We start from the raw sequence: 14,861 nt of genomic DNA, 5'->3' as shown, positions 1-14,861 counted from the left end.
GAGGCACACTTTGGTGTTATCATGACTCGAGGGTAGGATGGTGTACGGCTCTACCTCCCACTGGTCATCCAATTTGTGGAGTCGCCTCTTTCTCTTAAGGACCTGTTCTCCAGGTGACAATGGAACAGCAGGTGCGTGTTGATTGTAAGTCTTCTCTTGTCTTTGTCTTGCTTGGGACAGACTTCTTTCAACACTCTCTTGCACTTTGCGGTATTGTTGTTGCCGCTCAGTGTCCCAATCTGCATCTGGTGAGGCTGTCTCTGGTGTTAGGACTCCCATGTTCTGGTCAATGGGCAGCTTACCAGGTCTTGCTCTTGTTACGGGTCTGGGAGGTGGAACCTCTGAGCTATTATACAAAGGTGAAGTCTTTGTAAGGAGGCAGGTGGCTCCCAGGGAAGGCGGGAAGGTAGTCACGGCAAGTGACAGGGACAGTCTCTGGGTAGAAGGGCAGGAGGTCACGGCAAGTGACGGGGACAGTCTCTGGGTAGAAGGGCAGGACTTCACGGCAAGTGACGGGGACAGTCTCTGGGTAGAAGGGCAGGTGGTCACGGCATGTGACAGCAGGGAAAGAGTCTCCAGATAGGCTAGCAGGCAGGTAGCAGGTGAGCGCTCCCAGGTGAGCGGGCAAGAGTCTCTGGACAGGCAGGTGGTCACAGCAAGTGACGGCAGAGCCTCCAGGTAGGCTAGCAGGCAGGTAGCAAGTGAGCGCTCCCAGGTGAGTGGGCGAGAGTCTCTGGACAGGCAGGTGGTCACGGCAAGTGACAGCAGAGCCTCCAGGTAGGCTAGCAGGCAGGTAGCAGGTGAGCGCTCCCAGGTGAGCGGGCGAGCGTCTCTGGACAGGCAGGTGGTCACGGCAAGTGACAGCTGAGCCTCCAGGTAGGCTAGCAGGCAGGTAGCAGGTGAGCGCTCCCAGGTGAGCGGGCGAGAGTCTCTGGACAGGCAGGTGGTCACGGCAAGTGACGGCAGAGCCTCCAGGTAGGCTAGCAGGCAGGTAGCAGGTGAGCGCTCCCAGGTGAGCGGGTGGGCAGATCCATAGACAGACTGACAGGTGTTGGAAGGCAGACTGTCGGACCGCAGGAATGCAAGCAGATAGACAGGAAACAGGTAGGTATCAAGCTAAGATCTGGCAGGTAACTGGCAGGTATCTGGTAACGGGACCTGATGGCTGAAGCAGAGTTGAAAGGCTTTGCAACAACATTGCTCGGACACCTCCATTTTGGAGGAGGTGCCTTAAATATGGGAGGTCCAACGGCAATTGGCCGGGGACTCCTTAGGACGGCGCGCGCGGTCCCTTTAAGAGAGGGGGAGAGCGTGCGCGCGCGCCCTAAGCACACTGCCGGAGAAGGAGCGCGTGCCGGAAGCAGCGGGGAGAGAAGCGCTGGAGGACGCTTCGCCAGAAGCGGGGAGGTGAGAGGGACGGCGTCTCTGCCTAACACGGGGCAGAGACGCCGATGCTACAGTACCCCCTCCCTTAGGCCCCCTCTTTTTTAGGCCAGAAAGAAATTTTTCAAGGAGAAGCGGGGTGTTGATGTTCTCCCTGGGTTCCCAAGTTCTCTCCTCAGGACCAAACCCCTTCCAATCTTCCAGAAAAAAGGTCTTTCCTCTTACCCTCTTGGTGGCCAGAATACTCTCTACCTCAAAGACGTCTTCAGTAGTGTTGAGCCACCCCCGTAGTGTTCGAGTTCGGTTCGAGTGTGTTCGCCGAACTGTTCGTCGAACTGTTCGTCGAACACCTTCGAACACCGTTAAAACCAATGGCAGGCAAACAAAAACACATAGAAACACATAGAAAACACCTTCAAAGGTGTCCAAAAGCTGACAAACTGCTCAGAAGACATAACTAACACATGGAAAAGTGACAAGTACATATAGTCATGCGAAAAGAAAAGAGGTGGAGGAGTAAAAGGAGGGGGAGACACAGATATAGGCATGTCATGCCCTTCTAAAATCCAAAAAGGGAGAAGCCGACATGACCAGTCCGTTCCTGCCCGTGCCACCTCCGTGTCGCCGGGTTTGTGCCAGAGCTGCGGTGGACCCTGACGGCCAGCCCCCCTCTCCCAATACTGGTGCCTGTCCGCTGGTGGGTCGAGTGAGCCCCCCTGTGGTGGAGGCAGCTCTAAGCTTTTTAATTTAAATTGTCTCTCTAATTTGAATGAATACACTTTAAATCCTTTTACAAGGATCTATTGGAGGGCAAGTCTCATGCCAGCAGCCACGTAATTCCAGCTCCAGTAGCATCCACTAAAGCTGCTGCAGTTAAAAAGCTTTTATAAGGATCGAGCTCGGCTGTCCACCGCAAGGCATCCTACTGCCAGTCCCAGCCCCTATGCCTTGGGGTGCCTCCTGATGCTCTTCACTGAGTATCCCGTGGTCCCGAAGCATTTCCTTTAAAAAAATTAAGTGTCCAAACTACAGGTGGTGTAGCTTGCTTAACAGCCGGGATAATCTGCTGACTAGCAGACACTGCTACTAGCCACAAAGTATTTCCTGGGCTAGATGCAGTTAAAAATTTGTAATTAGATACTCTCGTTGGATGATGAGAAAGCATTCCATAGAGTCTCCTGGCACGCCATATATTATTCTCTTAAAAAGCTTGGGGTAGGGGTCTAGGGGACCCTTTTATAGCCAAAATCATGGCCCTGTATCGCAATACGTCACCTAGGCTGAAGATAAATGGAACTGTAGCACCCTGAGGGCTCGGTTGCAGAGGTATTGCACCTCACCCAGAGGTGTGATATCTCACTCTCAGGTAAGGATGGAGTGTGGATCAGGACCCGACACCTGCATGCATTACACCACATTGCCGTGGGGCAGGGCGACCAATATGCCCCTGAGATGGGCACGACAGTCCCTGTCCCTGGCTGGAGTGGGGGGAGGGAACACTGAGGAAGGGGAACCCTGTAGTGCAGGAGCAGGGAGGAAGCAGTTCCTGGGTGCATTGAGAAGGGAGTATAAAAGGTGGATGCCATCTTAGTTCAGTGCAGAGAAGTCTGAGCAGAAGTGACAGGGAGCAGGGGCTCTGCATGAGCTCTGCTCCGGAGGCGGGCCTAGTAACAGAGGCCCAGGCCTGGAAGAGGGAGAAGGAAGGAAGAGGAGCGGAGAAGGCTCCAGGAACGAGGAACGAAGGGATCCCAGGGGTGCGGACGGGCGAGTCGCCACCGCACGCCCGAATCCACCTGCTTGGAGGGGTCAGGCCAAAGGGGGAGACCGGTCCCCGAAACTAGTGGAGGCGGGAAACGACCCTCAGCTAGAAACCGGAGGCTGTGACATTTTATGTGGCGCAGCCCCTCGCTACACCCGCTAGGAAGGCACCACATAGGGTCAGGGAAACTGGCACCAAATTTACCAAGAGGAGGCCCGAGGCAGCCGGACAGAAGGGTTAGTAAGAAAGGCCAGACAAAGGACACACAAAGGGGGTCCTGTGAAGCGCTCCAAAGTTATCTGGGAGTTGTCTGAGCCCCTCACTTGGTGAGCACAGTACGACGTGGGCAGCCGTTACCTGCAGAAGTGGTCTGGATAATAAGAACTGTGAGTAAAGGCCCTGGACTGCATCACTGACTCTGTGTCGTTACTGCTGCTGCCCTGCACCATCACCCCCATCCTCCGCATACACTGCCCTGAGGCTATACTCCTCCCGTGGGGAGTTATGCTACGCTCTGCTGCACCCACAACACCAGCCTCAGCGGTCTGCCCTGCAGCGGCGGTTCACTCTGACCGCAATCCACGGGTGGCGTAGTCGGACATTTAAACATCTAAACCACATAAATAGTTCCGCCACTGGTTTGACCGCCCTGAGCCACGGAACCGGGTCGCCGCCACAGAGACTACAACCACCAGCATCCACCAAAAAGGGTCCGGCTCCGGGTGTCCCAAGGCCCAGGGGGCGCGTCAGAACAATTTCATCACCTTTCACAATCACCAATGGGACAAGGCAGGGATGGCCTCTGTCCCCTCTCTTACACATCCTAGCACCTGCTCTCATCAATTCGCCATAACCCCAATATTAGGTGGATTGAGGTGGGAGGCACCGAGTACAAGTGCTCTCTATTTGCTGATGATGTCCTAGTATATATCACTCAATCACATATATCCATCCCTGCTGTTATGGCTGAAATAGATCACTTTGTTACATGGTCAAATTTTAAAATCAATGCAGCGAAGTCTGAGGCCCTCGATGTATCCCTCCCCAAATCCATACAGGATTCCATCCAGTCCAACTTTCCCTTTGCCTGGCCCTCACAGGGTATCAAATACTTAGGAATTCCTATTCATAGAGACCTCTCCCATCTATGTTATCTTAATTTTGGGCCCTTTATTGAACAACTCCATACAGACCACGGTTGGCAAGTTAGAACTGTAAGATTCACTACGTGAACCACTGGTGTTTTGTGGAAAAGCACATGTACACTGTGTTCCAAATTATTATGCAAAAAGTGTTTAGGAGTGATAAGGGAAGAATTTGTTTATTTGTCAGTTAAACTCATTGATGGTGATGTGTGTCAGGGCTCTTTATATCACTGTAAGCAATTGCAGACACCTGTGCTAATCAGTTTGGCAGGTGTGTCCAATGATAGGCAAGACTACTTAAGAAGGCTGTCCCACATTATTAAGCAGCCTACATTTTCTGCCAAAATGGGAAAGAAAAATGATGTGTCGACTGCTGAGAAGCAACAAATTGTGGAGTGTTTAGGTCAAGGCATGACTACAATCAACATTGTGCGATGATCAGGATGAAGTGTCTTGGCAATCAAGAAGTATGTAGCTGATTCACAGTACACACGTGTGCGTGCTGATAAGGGCAAATTGAGGACTCTTTCCTACAGGCAATTACATCAGGTTAAAAGAGCAGCGGCAAAAAAGCCTTGTCATAGCAGCAGACAAGTTTTTGAAGCTGCTGGTGCCTCCAACGTCCCCCGAACAACAAGATGCAGGGTCCTTCAGAGGTTTGCAGCTGTGCGTATGCCATCCTGTCGACCTCCTCTATCCACTTCACACAAGCAGAAACGGCTCCAGTGGGCCAAACATTACATGAAGACTGATTTCAAAACTGTTTTGTTCACGGATGAGTGCCGTGCAACGCTCGATGGTCCAGATGGATGGAGTGGAGGATGGCTGGTTGATGGACACCCCACGCAAACACGGCTACAGCGCCAACAAGGAGGAGGTGGAGTAATGTTTTGGGCTGGAATTATGGGGAGAGAGATTGTCGGCCCCTTTAGGATCCCTGAAGGGGTAAAGATGAACTCCATAATGTATGTGGAGTTTCTCAAACAGCACTTCCTGCCATGGTTCAAGAAGAAGAACCGTGTTTTCCACAGCAAGATCATTTTTATGCATGATAATGCACCGTCTCATGCTGCACATAACACATCTGCATCTCTGGCTGATATGGGCATAAAAGGGGACAAACTTATGGTGTGACCCCCATGCTCCCCTGACCTCTACCCCATTCAGAACCTCTGGAGCATCATCAAAAGGAGTGTCTATGATGGCGGGAGGCAGTTCACATCTAAGCAACAGCTCTGGGAGGGTATTCTGTCCTCATGCAAAACAATTGAAGCAGAAACCATCCAAAACCTGACAAATTCAATGGACAAGAGAGTTCAGAAGCTCCTTTCGAACAAGGGGTCCAATGTGCAAATGTAACATCACCTAGAATAAAGTTTTGAGTTGAAAACTGTTTGATTTCAGCTTCTAATAACCTGCTAATGCTTATAATTTCAAAAATGACCATTTTTTTGGTCTTTATTAAAATGAAAAGGTTGATCGAAGAGTGTGGGGGATCTAAGAGTGTGGCAACCCAGTAGTCATGATTACTTCGAATTCTGACAATCTGAGGGTCATGTTGCAGATAGTGCAGCAAGAAGGCACTTATGTGTCTTGCGCATCTCGGAGCCCGAAAATTATTTTCCGGGCTAGATGCAGCTAAAAATTATTATTAATTTTAAATCTGGTGGAGCTTAGTATAGATGGCCTAATAGAATCAGTACTGCACACTGCTACAAAGCCCAAATTATTTTCCAGCCAAGATACAGATAAACATGATTAGTAGTGTTGAGCGAACATGCTCGACACTGCTCGGTACTCGCCCGAGCATCATGCTACTCGGGATGTTCGGCGAGCACCGAGCATTTCCGGGTTACTCGGGCGGGAGTTCGGGTCTCCGCCCTGCATGTTTGGCGCTCTTTACACAGCCAATGAACATGCAGGGATTGCCAGCCAGTCACTGTAATGCCGCAGCCATGTTGTTTGTGGGCATTACAGTGATTGGCTGGCCGCACAGCGTCACCTCGAGTATTTAAAACCGGGCGCCGCCATCTTGGACACAGTCGCTCCGGATCAGACAGTGTAGGGACAGCGCTGCTGAATTAGGGAGAGATATATCCTGCAAAATAGTTAGTGTAGGGTCTGTAAAGGCTGCCAGATCAAACAAACAGTCCTTCTCAGGACTAATATCCATCCCAGGTATATCAGGCAGGCAGGCAGGCAGGCTGTATAGGAGACGCAGTGGTTATACCAGCAAACGCTGCATTACAGTCCTGTGTGCTGCTCCTGTTGCTGAAATTGCTGGACTTAGCTTCAGGTCCCGGGGGCCAGGAAAAATCCTTTTTTTTATCTAAATCCTCTTTTTTTTTTCCTCCTTCACAATGTACAAATACCCATCTTATTAACCTTTTGGTGTCCCCCCCCCCCCCCCAAAAAAAAAAAGTGTGCCTCTGATTTTTCAGACACAAATATATCTGTTGAAAATAGTCTGGTGTAGGCCAGAGAAATAGAAGTGTGGTTTTGCAGTTCTATGGGCCATTTGTATCTAAAAAAAACAGTTTGAGTGTGTCGCTCACTGTTCAGCCGCAAATATATATATATTTTAAAAAGCCTGGTATACACCAGTAAATTATTACTGTGGTTTTGATGTTCCACGGTAAAACATCTCTATTATCCTGTTTTTGGCATTTTTTGCTGTATAAAAATAATAATAGTGTCTCCCTGATTTTTCAGACACAAATATATCTGTTGAAAATAGTCTGGTGTAGGCCAGAGAGACAGAAGTGTGCTTTTGCTGTTCCACGGTAAAAAATCTCTATTATCCTGCTTTTTGCATTTTTTGCTGTAAAAAAAAAAAAATAGTGTCTCCCTGATTTTTCAGACACAAATATATCTGTTGAAAATAGTCTGGTGTGAGCCCGAAAAATACAAGTGTGGTTTTGCAGTTCCACAATACAAAGCTCTGTATTATCCACTTTTGGGCCATTTGCATCTAAAAAAAACAGTTTGAGTGTGTCGCTCACTGTTCAGCCGCAAATATATATATATTTTAAAAAGCCTGGTATACACCAGTAAATTATTACTGTGGTTTTGATGTTCCACGGTAAAACATCTCTATTATCCTGTTTTTGGCATTTTTTGCTGTATAAAAATAATAATAGTGTCTCCCTGATTTTTCAGACACAAATATATCTGTTGAAAATAGTCTGGTGTAGGCCAGAGAGACAGAAGTGTGCTTTTGCTGTTCCACGGTAAAAAATCTCTATTATCCTGCTTTTTGCATTTTTTGCTGTAAAAAAAAAAAAATAGTGTCTCCCTGATTTTTCAGACACAAATATATCTGTTGAAAATAGTCTGGTGTAGGCCCGAGAAATACAAGTGTGGTTTTGCAGTTCCACGATACAAACCTCTGTATTATCCACTTTTGGGCCATTTGCATCTAAAAAAAACAGTTTGAGTGTGTCGCTCACTGTTCAGCCGCAAATATATATATATTTTAAAAAGCCTGGTATACACCAGTAAATTATTACTGTGGTTTTGATGTTCCACGGTAAAACATCTCTATTATCCTGTTTTTGGCATTTTTTGCTGTATAAAAATAATAATAGTGTCTCCCTGATTTTTCAAACACAAATATATCTGTTGAAAATAGTCTGGTGTAGGCCAGAGAGACAGAAGTGTGCTTTTGCTGTTCCACGGTAAAAAATCTCTATTATCCTGCTTTTTGCATTTTTTGCTGTAAAAAAAAAAAAAAATAGTGTCTCCCTGATTTTTCAGACACAAATATATCTGTTGAAAATAGTCTGGTGTAGGAACGAGAAATACAAGTGTGGTTTTGCAGTTCCACGGTACAAACTTCTGTATTATCCACTTTTGGGCCATTTGTATCTAAAAAAAACAGTTTGAGTGTGTCGCTCACTGTTCAGCCGCAAATATCTCTATTTAAAAAAGTGTGGTATACCCCCGTAAACAATAACTGTGGTTTTCCTCTTCCACGGTTCTAATCTACTCTTTATTACCCTTTTTCCATTGATAGTGCAAGTGTAAGCTATTTTACTTCATTTACAATGGGCAAGGCGCGTGGCAAGGGACGTGGAAGTGGACGTTCTGGTGATGGTTCGTGCAGAGGACGGGGCCGTGGCCAAGGTGAAAATGTGCCACAACCAACAGCCACATCTTCTCGCTCCCACTTCTTGACCGAATTACTAGGGAAGCACAGAACAACACCAGTATTGAGAACTGATCAGTGTGAACAGGTTATTAATTGGATAGCAGACAATACTTTCAGTTACCTGGGCACCACCACCTCCGGTCTGTCTTCCACACGGTCAACTCTTAGTAGCCGTGAGTCTCGACCGCATACTCCTCCTCACCCTGATGCTCCTTCCTCCCACCATGCCGAGTGTCGTCAGACAGCAAGTGATCCCACACTTGGACACTCTGAAGAGCTGTTCACTGGTCCATTTCCATATTTGGGCCCCTCGCCTGATACGCTTGAAGTGGTGGAAGAGGAGACCCATGTTGCGATGCCCAAATATTTGAACAGCCACGGCCACAGGAAGTCGACGTTGGCAATCTGTCACAAGAGGTGGACGATGACGAGACACAATTGCCAGGAAGTGAGGAGGAGGATGGTGGTGCGCAAGTGGAAGAGGAGGAGGTGGTGGATGATCTAGTAACTGACCCAACGTGGAAGGAGGACATGCAGAGTGAGGCCAGCAGCACACAGGGGGAGGGAGGCAGAGTACCCCAACAGGCAGGAAGAAGCAGTGTGGTGGCCGCAGACAGAAGGCAGGCAACCGTTCCCCGTAACACCAACACGAGGAACGTTGCCAGTACAAGCGGTAGGTCTTCCAGAGTCTGGAATTTTTTTAAAGACTCTGCTGATAACCCCAAAAAGGCCATATGTTCCACCTGCCATGCCAGCATCAGCAGGGGTGACAAAACTACCAGCCTGACCACCACCAGCATGATCAGGCACATGGCAGCAAAGCACCCGACTTTGTGGGGCGAAACCCAGGGTCCACGACCAGTGTCAGCGGGTGTCACCACTGCTTCTTCCACTGTTGTGCATGCAATAGAACCCCCTGTTGTGTGTGCAAGGCAATCCCCTGTCCATACTGCATGTAAAGATGCCCCCTCCTCTCAGTCTTCACTTGTTATGGCAGTTTCTCAAGAAACAGCATCAACGTCCACGTCCCACCGCAGCGTTCAATTGTCCATATCCCAGACCTTTGAACGAAAGCGGAAATTCGCAGCTAACGCCCCACAGGCCACAGTCCTAAATTCGCACATTTCACGACTGCTTGCATTGGAAATGCTGCCTTTTAGGCTGGTGGAGACGGAATCCTTCCGCAATCTTATGGCGGTGGCCGTCCCTCGGTACTCGGTCCCCAGTCGATACTATTTTCCCCGGTGTGCCATCCCCACACTACACAAGCACGTGTCCCAAAGCATCTGCCGTGCCCTCAACAACGCAGTTACTGGGAGAGTCCACCTGACAACGGACACGTGAACAAGTGCTTGTGGCCAGGGACGGTACATCTCTCTGACGGCACACTGGGTAAACATAGTGGAAGCCGGGACCCAGTCGGACCTTGGGACGGAACACATCCTCCCCACACCGAGGATTACGGGCCCTATGTCAGTCAGAGTTGCCCCCACAGTGTACAGCTCCTGCGCATCCTCCTCCTCCTCATGTTCAGCCTCCATCTCAGATATCACCACATCAGTTACAAGCTGGAAGCATTGCAGTACTGCCTCCGCCAAGCGGCAACAGGCTGTGCTGAAACTCATAAGCTTAGGTGATAAACCTCACACTGCTTGTGAGTTGTGGACAGCTGTGAAAGAGCAGGCAGATCTGTGGCTTAGACCGATGAACCTACATCCCGGCATGGTCGTGTGTGACAATGGCCGTAACCTGGTGGCGGCTCTGAGGCGAGGTGAGATCACACACGTACCATGCCTGGCTCATGTGCTTAACCTCGTGGTTCAGCGATTTCTTAAATCGTACCCCGAGTTGCCAGATCTGCTCGTGAAAGTATGCCGCCTGTCAGCTCATTTTCGCAAGTCGGCTACAGCTTCCGCCGCCCTTGCTGTGTTGCAGCAGCGTTTGCAGCTTCCGGCACACCGACTGGTGTGTGATGTCCCCACACGTTGGAACTCTACCCTCCACATGTTGCAAAGGATTTGTGAGCAGAAGAGAGCAGTTGTGGAGTACCAGCTGCAACAAGGCCGTCGATATTCAGGTCAGACTCCACACATAAGACCTCAGGAGTGGACCTGGATGTCTGACATATGTACCATCCTGACAAACTTTGAGGAGGCCACCAAGATGGTGAGTGGCGATGACGCCATCATTAGTGTCAGCATCCCACTTGTCTGTCTTTTGCAACGCTCTCTGCAGAGAATTAAAGAGGAGGCATTGCAGCCAGAGTATGATGAGATGGATCAAGAAGCCGTAATGGGTGATTACACAGAGCCCAGCCTCATCTCATCCCAACGTGCATTGGGGGACAATGAGGGGGAGGAGGAGGAGGAGGAGGAAGAACAGGAGCTGCTATCATGCGTTGTAGACGGTAGTACCTGTACAAGTGTCATATCGTCGGTTCAGCGTGGGTGGCCTGAGGACAGGGTGGAGGAGGAAGAGGAGGAGGAGAGCATGGTCAGTCATCATCTTGGTGAGGACACGGAAATCTTGCCCGTTACCAGTCTGGCACGCATGGCTGACTTTATGTTACGCTGCCTTAACCGTGACCCTCGCGTTGTCAAAATGTTGGGTGACAGTCATTACTGGTTGGTGACACTTGTAGACCCCCGCTACAAGGAGAACTTTCACTCTCTTATTCCTGAGGTGGAGAGGTCTACAAAAATGGGGCAATACCAGAAGGCCCTTGCTGCAGAACTCTTAAAAAAATTCCCATCTGAACACGCTAGCGGCAGAGGTCACAGTTCGTTGCCCAACCAAGGCGTACAGGCGAGAGAGATGCAATTCCAATCCAGCAGAGGCAGGGGAACACTGTCAACGTTCTGGGACAGTTTTCTGACACCCGCCCAGCTTACAGGCCCTGAGGCGCGGGGTACTCTCACAAGGAGTGGAAAGTTTCAAAAGATGGTGAGGGAGTACCTTGCCGATCGTACCAGCGTCCTCCGTGATTCCTCTGTGCCTTTTAATTATTGGGTATCCAAGCTGGACACTTGGAATGAACTCGCTCTGTACGCCTTGGAGGTCCTGGCCTGCCCTGCCGCTAGCGTGTTATCGGAGCATGTTTTTAGTGCCGCTGGGGGAATTATAACTCATAAGCGCACTCGCCTGTCAACTGACAATGCTGACAAGCTGACCCTTATCAAAATGAACAAGGGCTGGATTGGGCCAGACTTCTCATCACCACCAAATGACAGCAGAGTAACATAAAGTCAAATCCACTGTGTTATTTCGGGAGGTGTATTCACATGCACCGCTTCACACCCACACATGGGTATACGCTTCCTCGTTTCGGCTGTTTAATCTTCTTCTCCTTATCTTCAGCCTCCACCACCACTATACCACCAGGGTGCCAGCATTGCAAGTTCCTCCGTCCTAATTTTTGGCAGCTTTTGCTGGGAAAGCATAAGCAAATACCATGGGACACCCACTCCCCAATAATGGGACTTAAGTTTGTAATATGCTGTACTGCATGGCTCTTGTAAGGGGCATTGCAAGTTGCTCCGTCCTAATTTTTGGCAGCTTTTGCTGGGAAAGCATAAGCAAATACTATGGGAGACCCACTCCCCAATAATGGGACTTATGTTTGTAATATGCTGTAAGGGGCATTGCAAGTTGCTCCGTCCTAATTTTTGGCAGCTTTTGCTGGGAAAGCATAAGCAAATACTATGGGAGACCCACTCCCCAATAATGGGACTTATGTTTGTAATATGCTGTACTGCATGGCTCTTGTAAGGGGCATTGCAAGTTGCTCCGTCCTAATTTTTGGCAGCTTTTGCTTGCAAGGCATAAGCAAATACTATGGGACACCCACTCCCCAATAATGGGACTTATGTTTGTAATATGCTGTACTGCATGTGACGCGCCCCCTGGGCCATGTGTACACGTGTGTGGGATACCCGGTGCCGGGTCTCTGGGGTCTGTAGTCTCCGTGGCGGTGACCCGGTCCCGTGGCTCAGGCTGGTTGAACCAGTGGCAATCTTTCTTAGGTTTTGAGGTTAATTGTCCGACTGCGCCACCCGTGGATTGCGGTCAGGGAGTACCACCGCTGCGAGGCAGACCGCTGAGGCTGGTGTTGTGTGCGCAGCATAAAATGGGATAACTCCCCTCGGGAGGAGTATAGCCTCAGGGCAGTGAGTGTGGATGATGGGGGTGATGGTGCACGAGCACAGCAGGAATGACTCAGAGTCTTTGCAGTGCAGTTCAGGGTCTTTACTGATGATTATAAGGTAGACCCTCCCGGGAGTACTGGCTAGCATAAGAGGCCTGGTCAGTCTGTGAGCAAGCAGGAGTTCCCCTGGCCAGGTGGAGTTGTAGGCCTCCCCGTCTGTCTGCACTCTTCCTGGCTACCTTGCTGTAAGCGGGTAGAAGTAGCCCACGTCCCTGAGTGTACCGTGTAGAGCTCACCCGTATGGCTGGTGACTTGGGGCCTTCTGTTAGCCTCCGCTCCACGACGGCGGTGCTGGTCCCTTGCTTGTGACTGAGCCTCCGGGCTTCTATGGCCAGAGGACCTGAAATCCCCTGCCGGCTGGTTTCTGCTGCTGGATATATAAGTCTTCACAGCTTCGGACTTCTGTGTCCAGTTCCTATTGTCTTCTGCCAGGGCGAGCTCTGCTCAGCTTCCAGACCCTCGTCTTTAGCCCCTAGCTCCTACAGAGCTCCTTGCTGTTACTTTCCCTTGCTCTCACTCTGACTCTGACTGTTCTCTGTTCTCTGACTCACTCAACCCCACCCCAGATCCAGTTTATAAGGGCAGAATTCTCCCCTCCCAGGACTGGGGCAGGAGGATGTTGCATGTTTAAGGGATCCTGACCAGGAAACCTCCCACTTGCTCTCCGACGTAATATCTCTATTACTGTGGTGACCAGACCCCTGGGGTGCCACACATGGCTCTTGTAAGGGGCATTGCAGTACCTCATAATTTTTGGAAAGCCTTCCATTCACTGCTTAGGCCAACAGTGCACAGGAGACCCAGTTGCTATAAATGGAAAAAAAGGTTTAGTTAACGCCCTCTGACCTCCATGTCATTTCCAAGGGGCATTGGAGTGCCTCGAAATTTTTGGTAGGCATTGCACTCACTGTATGCCCTATAACTGTGTAGCCAAACCGCTCCTTTTGTTACAGAAACATATCCTACAAGACATATCTGGTTGACTGGCCTGATATTGATGTGAATGGTCCCTGTTCCTCCTGCTATTTCTCCTTTGCCACTACCTCATCCATCATTTATCACCTGAAGCTTTGTTTTAACGGGAGTCATAGAACTTGGATAGTAGCAGGAAAACATCCAGCAATCCTCGGAGGAGGTAGGATATGCGCCAAAACGCTGACCTCCTCAGGCCTAGCCGCTACTACATACATGCGCTTGCATTACAACAAAACAAAGCAGATGCTAATTTCTATCATCCTCATCATGCTCCTCACCTTGGCACTCTCAACTCCCCTGATGGAGAAGCCAGGGCCCACCGGAGGAGTCTGATAGTCCGGTGGGCTCAGCCAATGCTGCCCTAAAGCAGGCCAGGCTAAGAAAAGTGTGGGAAAGGTTACCGGTACAAATAGGGGTGGCTGGGGACCGAGTATGGACACCCGGCCACCCCCTGGAGGCTGGGGAGCAAGCGGGGACACCCTGAGTATGGATACCAGGCCGCCGACACAGCCATGGCGTGGTGGCCAGATTCCGCCTCCACATGCCTAAAAGGCCCAATTTAAAGTGCAAGCAGTATGGTATTGCAGCGTGGGGGTGGGTGGGTGGCAGGCTGCATACTTGCGCTTGCATTGCAAGGAATGGGAGAGGTACAATTGAACACTGCCCTGGGACAAGGACTTGAATGGGGATAGTTGCAAGTCTGCAATGACAGGTGCAAGGTGGGAGGCATCTTCGCATGTACCATGAACAGGGGTTTGGCATGCATGCACACACTACAGCGGAATAGGCTCTCCTTCCCACTAAATGCACTGGGGAGGGCACAGGTAATGTTTTGGTATACGCGCTTAATCTTATGTATAAGGCACACCAGGACAAATAGGGGCGGCTGGGGACTGAGTATGGATACCTCGCTGCCAAAGCAGCCATGAGGTAGTGGCCAGCTTTGGCCTCCTCTAAACTAAAAGGCTCCATTTCAAGTGCAAGCTAGCAGTATGGAATTGCAGTCTGGGGGTGGGTGGGTGGCAGGCTGCACACTTACACTTGCATTAAAAGAAAACATAGCAGATGCTAACTTCTGTCATCATCATCATGCTCCTCACCTTGGCACTCTCAACTCCACCGATGGAGAAGTCAGGGCCCACCGGAGGAGTCTGGTTCTCTGGTGGGCTCGTCCAATGCTGCCTAAAGCAGGCCGGGCTAAGAAAAGTGTGTGGGGGGATGTTCTAAGGAGAAATGGGGGCGGCT

This window comes from Phyllobates terribilis, unplaced genomic scaffold (assembly GCF_046119375.1).
Source record: "Phyllobates terribilis strain yellow unplaced genomic scaffold, ASM4611937v1 Scaffold_3__8_contigs__length_932513732, whole genome shotgun sequence".
Taxonomy (NCBI): Eukaryota; Metazoa; Chordata; class Amphibia; order Anura; family Dendrobatidae; genus Phyllobates; species Phyllobates terribilis.
This window is presented reverse-complemented; position numbering follows the sequence as displayed.